The sequence below is a fragment of the Zalophus californianus genome, chromosome 2, assembly GCF_009762305.2.
Source record: "Zalophus californianus isolate mZalCal1 chromosome 2, mZalCal1.pri.v2, whole genome shotgun sequence".
In the NCBI taxonomy this organism is placed as follows: Eukaryota; Metazoa; Chordata; class Mammalia; order Carnivora; family Otariidae; genus Zalophus; species Zalophus californianus.
This window is the reverse complement of record NC_045596.1, coordinates 124,257,469-124,266,459: the sequence shown is the minus strand read 5'-3', so window position 1 is coordinate 124,266,459 and position 8,991 is coordinate 124,257,469.

Sequence of the window (8,991 nt, the reverse complement as noted above, 5' to 3'; positions counted from 1 at the left end):
TACTAGTGTTTATTAAAATAATAATACCTTGCATCAGGATTATAAGATTAAAGGAGAAACATATGAAAAGCCCCTAGTAAAATGCCTAGCACATAGGAGATCTCAGCGAATGTTTATTGACCTATACTTAACCAAATGTGAAGATGAAAAATATTTTAGGCAGAGATTCATCATCCCACCTAGGTGACAAGCCCAAGATTTTAGAGAGCTTGCCTGGTTTTATAAACAAAAAGATTTGCACCATGTGGGATTTTCTTTTTTTTTTTATTTTATTATGTTAATCACCATACATTACATCATTAGTTTTTGATGTAGTGTTCCATGGTTCATTGTTTGAGTATAACACCCAGTGCTCCATGCAGAACATGCCCTCTTTAATACCCATCACCAGGCTAACACATCCCCCCACCCCCCTCCCCTCTAGAACCCTCAGTTTGTTTCTCAGAGTCCATAGTCTCTCATGGTTCATCTCCTCCTCCGATTTTCCCCCCTTCATTTTTCCCTTCCTACTATCTTCTTTTTTTAACATATAATGTATGATTTGTTTCAGAGGTACAGGTCTGTGATTCAACAGTCTTACACATGTGGGATTTTCTAAAAGCATTTTCACCATATAGTAAGATAGAGGTGGGCATAAGCCCCATTCATTCATCTGGGGAAAATATCTTTAGATTTATATCACTCTGAGGAAACATTAAAATTTCATATTTCTTTCTGAAGTCTTATTCCTAACCGAGTTAGTGAACCTGTCATCTGTATATAAAGACTCACTTTCAAGAAGAATGAAAAATGTTTCTCTTCTATAATCAGGGACTCACCTCTCTATCCTCCCTAGTAACATCAGCCGTTGTGACTCTGGCTCCCTAGCAACCATGTCTTTCTATAGCAGACAGCTTTATTTGAAACCATCTTCACTGGAGAAAAGAAAGTAGAAAAAGTCCACATAAAAATAAAACATGAAATGTCCACGAGGATAAGGGCAGTCAATGCTTACTTGGGATGCTAAACAATTCTCCTTGTATAATGTTAATAAAAAAATAAAATTAAAAGCCTATAGATTTGTCAGAGAACTGAATATATATGTATTTTATCAGGTGAGAACTTTGTTCCTTCCACATGTTAAACCAAAAGAATAATATAAGAAGGGACAATTCTGTCCAAGCTAGAAAGTTCAAAAAGGCAACATACCAAATATTTCATGAGAGTTTTGCTTTACTAAACACAATTTTGATGCAACAGTCTGTACTTTGAGTCTTTCTGCCCTGCAGCCTCTGGGTGAGCTAATTTCTATATCGAGTTGGTTCTCAGAGACAAAGGTCTGACAGAACATAGGAAAGTTTAAGCAAACAGTTCGCTTTATTTGAAACAGATTTACTACTGTCATCAGGAACACCATGCCCCTCATGGCCTCATTTGATGGCCCTTGCCCTTGATGGGCTGGTTCATCACAAACTCATTCCTCGTCAGTGCCCATTACCTGTCTAAGCCTTCCTCACGGGCCCTCCATGCAACCTCCATGCAGGATCTCACTTTGAATCCATTATTCTCTTAGCCAAAAGCAGTGATCATAAATAGCCAAACTTCATTTTCTGATTGCCAACAAAGTGACTGATGTTCATATCCGAATGAAAAAGATACCCCAAAAGATCATGCTTTACAGAAATGATTGATATTCTAAACCAGGAAATATTTCATATGCATATTAAGCAAATATATCATTATATATCATATATTATGCCTTAAAATCTTATTCCACACATAAAGATATGGTATCTTAGGAAAACATTTTTTTAAATAAAAGCAATAGTAATAATGTGTTTACAAATATATAGTATCCTAAACTTTTATAAAACTATTACTATCCCCATGTTATAAACAATGAAACTAAGACAATGATTTGCTCCACGTCACATAATAAATTAGTGACAGGACAGAACAAGAACCAAGGTCTCCTCTCTATAAGCTCAGGACACTGAGGCAAATTCTGGGCCTCTTTTAATTAGCAAAGACCAGAGCAGAAAGCCTCTTCATGGTGCTTCAATCTTTCCAGGTCCCAGATCAGTCCTGTGTCAGTTCATATTCTTTCTTTCCTTTCAGGCCAATGATTTGCTCCCAAATCATAGAAAAAGGAAGAAAGACTATGCTGATATAAATATCTGGCTTTGTAGCTCTACTTTCAAGGGAAAGAGAACAATGTAGCCATAAGATATATGGAACTAACCAAGATATTTAACTAGGGATCCAACAATTTAGACAACACTTAATTTGCTCAACACTTCTTAACTTCTAGGCGCTTCTCTAGACGTTTAGAAAACAAAACAAAGAGAACAGACAACAAACTCTTCCCTCAGGGAGCATACATTCTAGGAAGAGGAGATGAACAATAACTTATAAATATAATATATAGGGAAATATTAGATCATGATAAATCCAAAGGGATAAAAATAGGGCAGGGTAGAGAGTTTGGGAATACTGGATAGTGGATGGGAGTGGGGTGTTCAGGGTACAGAAAAATGGGCTGTGCACGGTCCCCCACAACCCCACCCCCACCTCAAGAGAATTTAGTAGAATCTAATCAGGGTAAGAGTAACATATTATCTTTTTTAAAACTAAATGGTTTTTTAATTTACATAATAAAATTGACTATATATTGACATTAAAAAAGAAATGATCTCCCAGTAAGCTGAGTTGAAGACTTTAAAGAAGCGAAGGAGTAGATGGTTGCTGCTCCTATTGAAGACACTATGCCTTTGTATAGCTACAGAATCTCTCCCTTTGGTGTCACTTGCAGAACTTCCCAACCCAGATCTCCCTCATCTCCATTTCAGTCTTTGCCCCAAACCAAATATCTGACAGTTCCACAACACAAAAACCCTCTCATATCATCTCTACATTTTAGGCTTCTATGGTACTAAATCCATATAAAATAGCTTATGAAATCAGAATAAGTTGGAGAGTGTACACAAGCACACACACACATGCACACATACACATGCACGCACGCATACACACACACATGCACACATATACACACACGCACGCATACACCACACATACACACATGCACGCGTACACACACACACGCATACACACACACACACACACATATGCAGCTTACCCTTGAACAACACAGGGATTTGGGGCACAGACCCCTGTACAGTCAAAAATCCAAATATAACTTCTGACCTCCCCAAAACTTAACTACTAATAGCCCACTGTTGGCCAGAAGCCTAATGGATAACATGATAGTCAATTAAAACATATTTTGTATGTTATATGTATTATATACTGTATTCTTACAAGAAAGTAAGCTAGAGAAAAGAAAATGTTATTTAAGAAAATCTTAAGGAAGAGAAAATACATTTATAGCACAGTATTGTATTTATTGAAAAAAATCTGTGTGTAAGGGGACCCATGCAGTTCAGACTCATGTTGTTCAAGGATCAACTGTATACACACACACACACACACACACACACACACACACATTTATTCCTTAGTATATTTTCAGTTCCTTGGCATCTTTATCTAGATGCATTATTATAATCTCTGTAAATGTTGCTAATCTATTCATTGCCCCTAAGTATGTCTGAAATTCAATTTAACTATTGAGACATTTGGGATTTCACTTTTCTCCACAGGAAAATGGCCAAAATCCTGAAGGTGTTTGGAAGAAAATAATTTTAGAATATTTTAAAAACTATTTCTAAGTCTGTTCTTCAATAACCATAAATGAATTTTTAAAAGATAAAAAATTCAATAAGAAAAGAAAATTCCATTTGCTTCATATCTATAGCAGAACTCAATCAGAGTACTTGTGTTTTGTCAAGATTTCTACTTGATTAACATTTTATGATTCATTTAAAACATCATATAAATTGTAGAGTATCGCTGAGCCAAGCCAGACTTGATCTGTTAACATTTTATTATATCTGACAAACCTTAATTTGGTTTGTTTTCATTTCTATAGTTTTAACTAATGTAAAAAAATGAATTACATGTAAACTATGATTAAAAATTTGTTATCAAAAGGGTTACCATCATTTTGCTTTAAGCCACTTTATCAGAGTATAATCCCATTCTCTTAACTTTCAAAGAAGAGGCAAGTATCTCAGTTAATTACTGTTTCATTGCTAATACCCCAGAGCAAGCACAGTTAAAGTGTTCAATGTTGCAAAGTAATTGGCAAGAACTTAGAAGAACCAGGACATATAAATTTAGACTAACAACTTAAGCTAATTGGGAAAATGGAAATAAATACAAGAATTTAGTGATTATCCAGCACTGAGATAAAAAGAGTGGCTGACAGTGAGCACAATCCAAGAACACAAGTTCAGCTAAACTTGTAATAGTTATGAGACACTTTAATTGGGACTTCAAATGAAATAATGTGCTCAGATGTCCTGTATTTAATCACTGTGCACATGTACCTGAGAGGAAAATATCTGTTTCAACAAAGGGCCACAGCAAGTAGCAATTTATGTCTTCACTTCCTCTAAAATACACACTACTAAAACAGAGGAATCTCATTGTAAATGCAGAAAAATGTGTCAAAACATTATGTGTCACACAAATTGAAAACCTGTCACTGTTGCAATGAAAGAAAGAAGAAAGAAAGAAAGAAAGAAAGAAAGAAAGAAAGAAAGAAAGAAAGAAAGAAAGAAAGAAAGAAAGAAAGAAAGAAAGAAAGAGAAAGAAAGAAAGAAGAGAGGAAGAAAGGAAAGAAAGAAAGAGAGAGAGAGAGAGAGAAAGAAAGAAAGAAAGAGAGAGCGAGAAAGAAAGAAAGAAAGAAAGAAAGAAAGAACGAACGAACGAAAGAAAGAAAAAGAAAGAAAGAAAGAAAGAAAGAAAGAAAGAAAGAAAAGAAAGAAAAAGAAAAAGAGCCCCACTATGCAGCCCATCACCTGAGTGATGTGCATTATAGGAAGATATTTCTACGTAGGTGATAATCAAATGTGCATATGCCAACCAAAGGCCAAAACACCATAGACCACTGGCATTGCTCTAAATGTTATCACAAATTATTATTGTTGTTGTTTTAGCTTAGTTGCCTGAAGTCATTGAACAGAACACATACTCTCCAGAACACAAGGGGTTTTGGGGGGGAGGAGGGAGGTGATTTTCTTCCTTGCAAAGTTCCAGCCAAGGCAAATCATTTTTTTTTTTAAAAAAGTTGCTGGTTGAAACCTTTGAGGTGGAGTCTAGTAATCAACTGGACAGATGCTGTGCAATAAGGTAAGGAGGGTGCAGTGAGACAGCAAGTGGTTACAGGGTAAACACCTCATCAGGATGGTAGGTACACCCTGCTCATTTGAAGGTAGCTCTGTGGTATATTATACATGAGGCAAATGGAGCAGAGAATTCACACACACTGCCAATATCTTAACTTTATATTTTCCTTATTTAAATACATGTCAGTAATATACTTATCCCAGCTCTCAATCTGATCCCCAACCCCTTTACTTCTCTCCCCAATCCCAGTGATGTGCTACAGCTGGCTGATATGAGAGACGATGGTGGCTTTAAAGTCTTCAGGATCTGGTCCCTCTCCCTTTCCAGGCTCATCTTCCATGGCTTACCCACCTCCTAGTGTTCCCCATGTCCCAGTCACAGCAGGCTGCTGCCAGTCCTAGATCCTTTCCATGCTTATGTGACTGCTCTCTTCCAAGAACAAACCTGACTAGCTAATATCTACTCATCCAAGTCTCAGTTCAACTGCTATCCCTTCCATGAAGTCCCCCCCCGCCCCCCAACTTCTACTCTAAAGGAATGGTTTAGAGTTAGGAGAGATATGCTTGAAAATGCCAGTGTTGCCACTTAGTAGGGCTATAACTCCTGTTCATGGGATGACCCCTGTTTTCTTGTTTGTAAAATGAGAATATTAATATGTGTTTATCACTGTCAGCTGCCTCTCAAGGTTATCAGTAAAATTAAATCTTTAATACAGTGCCTGGCACAAAGTAAATATCCATACACTGCTGTGATAATTAATACCACCTGATCTTTCAGAACTCTTTGTCATAGTTCTATAATAGTGTTTGTCAGATCATATAATAATTGTTAACTTGTCAATCTCCTCAGCTAGATACGCTCTGCTCAGCTTTGGGTCTCTAGTGACCAGAAGGGGCCTGACACATAGTATATGATCAATAAATGTATGCTTTATTAATGTATGAACAGTAAAGCAATTAATCATCCACTGGTCATCTTTAATGCACTTTATAATAGTATGTTTTAAAATAGTCTCAGTTGAGCCATTAAAATATGGTTCTTTCTTATCATATGAATGAAATGAAAATAGAAGAGTATAGTTCCATAGTACAGTGGTTCAGAAATCAGTGGTACCCATTACTTCAGGAAGCAGAGGTGAAGGCAGTTCTGAAAATAGGAAAGTATAAATAGAAAGGTACAAGAGAAGGTACAAGGAAGGTACAAGAGAGGGTCTGTCTTGGGGGAAACTGAGTCTCACTGAATGTTGAGTCCCTCAGCCAGAGCATGTGGTAGAGTCTCCATAGAAGAGGAGGTCACAGTCCAAATTTAAAAACAGACAGGAACAAAACATCACAGAAGAATCTGCTGATGCAACAAAGAGCATAACTGCAGGTAGAGTTGCAGGTAAAAACAACCCAAGATTGTTTTAAACATAATTTAAACATGATTCTCATGACATTTTCTATGAGACGGTTCTCCATATTTTACCTAAGATTAAAAATAATATATAGCATAGTGGTATATAATGATTACAGAAATTATTTCAGAATTGACGGAGGGTTCATGGTTGAGGCAGAACCTCCCCTCAAAATACCATACACTGAACATAACGTGGAAAATTTAAGCAGCCATACAAGTCAAATCTAACTCTGTGATTTATAGTTTAAATTATGATTATGATTATAGTTTTACAGTTTCATTAATAGTTAAATAATGATTGCATGGCCTTTCCTACTGGAGCAATTTTCAAACACACATGCTAAAAGGATTTTCATTTATCTTCTTAAACAACTAATAAAATTGGGGAGCAATCATAAAGTCGCATCTGTGATTTTCTTCATTATCAAACAGGAGAGTCTGTGGGTAATCACTGGGTCTTTCCATGTAGGAGGTTGACGTTCCAGACTAATTTCCTGGCTGCAGACCAAAGCTGGGTACACAACCTGTGGATGGTAGTACCAGTTCTCTAACTAAAACGTGCTGAGAGCAGCTCCTAGAGAAGCATACCCTTCAGGAGTGACTTTTTGGGAACATAGAATGATCCAAAATGCCAAAAGGGCAAAGACAGACTCAGAAAAATCCCTTCTCAAAGGTAACAATGAAGGAGGGTCTGATTCCAGTCCTTTTGCTACAGATAATCAGAAATGCTTTTCCTATGAATGTGACATTAGAGAGAACAGACATTTTATATCATCTAACATCAGGTGCAAAAGAAAGCATAGGGAAATGCTCTCCAAGACTAAATATGGTGAAATGTAATAATGATAGCTCCTTTCAGTTAGGGAGCATGATTCCAATTTGGATTACATTTTATCTTCTCTGCTTCCCTGTGGGGAGGTGGGGCTTCTTAATTGTCATCATTTTACAGAGAAAGAAGCTGAGAAAGCTAGTGATTAAGAGACATGCCTCAAGTTGCCCAGTGAATGGACCTAAGAGCTTCTTTTCATTTCACCATTAATGCAGTTGTTTTGAAATAGCCCTTGTTGTTAGGGGGACTGCAGGCACAGGAAGAAAACACATCTTTGTAAGAGTGTTCTCAGCAAGAATCACGATAGTCTCATTCTCTCTGTGTCCAGAACTGTACTCACCATCTTCCTACCAGTGTCCACCATCCATCAAGCTGCTCAACCTTGACCCCTTCTTCTCCCTCACTTCCAATCTAGCATGAACTCTTAGCAAGTCTACCTCCTAAATGTCCTTCAATACCTTACCCCATCCCACTGTCACCATCACAGCTAGACCTCCATTATCTCCCGCTTGGATTACAGGCACCCACCCTGCAGACTTGCCCGCCCCAATCTATTCCTTCCTCTATGGTGATAGTAATTTTTCTAAAACCACATCTGGTGAGGACTGAAGACTGCCATGTCCCCTTCAACCGTTTTTCAATGACCTCTGTTTGATATGCGGTCCAACTTCTGAAATGGTTTAAAAGGTCTTTTTAATTTGGCCCGAGTTTCTATCCAGTCTCATCTTGCATGCTTGCCATTTTATTTCGTCCATCCCACCATGCCTTCATTCTTCAGAGCCCTGTCCATGCTGTTCCTGCAACCATGAGCACACTTCCTTTCCTTACCACTTATAACAGCAAACGTCTATTTACACTTCAAATCTCTTAGCTGTCGTTTTGTCTGGGAAACCTTGTCATAGTGTATTTGCTGGAACTTGCCTGTGTTCCCAACTTGATTGTATATTATGTGAGGGTGGGGTACATATCTGACTTATTCACTTCTGAAACTCTAGGGTCTTGCAGTGCCCATGAAATATTTTTTCTATATGTAGTTTTATCTTCTATGAAAATATAAAATAGTTACAAAAACATGTCCAAATCATAAGTAAAAACCTCAATAACATTTCGCAAATTGAACATACTCTGTAGGCAGCACCCAGATTAAGAAACAGAACATTGCATGCTCACCAGAAGTCCCCCATTATGACCCGTTCAGTCCATACATCCCCATGGGTAATCACAATCCTGGTTTATAACAGCATAGATTAATTTTGTATTTACTTTTACTTCATATAAATTATACAGTACATTGCTTTTATGTATAGATTCTTTTGTTCAACATTATGTTAGTAAGATTCATCCACAATGTTGCATATGGTTATAGATCATTCATTCTCATTACACTAGTGCCCAATAAATATTTATTAAATGAAGATAATGAATGAAACGATAATCACGAAAATCTAGAAGAGGAAATAAATCTCTACATGTTGTGCAATGAAGGAAATGGACCAACTCCAGTCTTCAACCTGAGTCTTCTAAGATCGCAG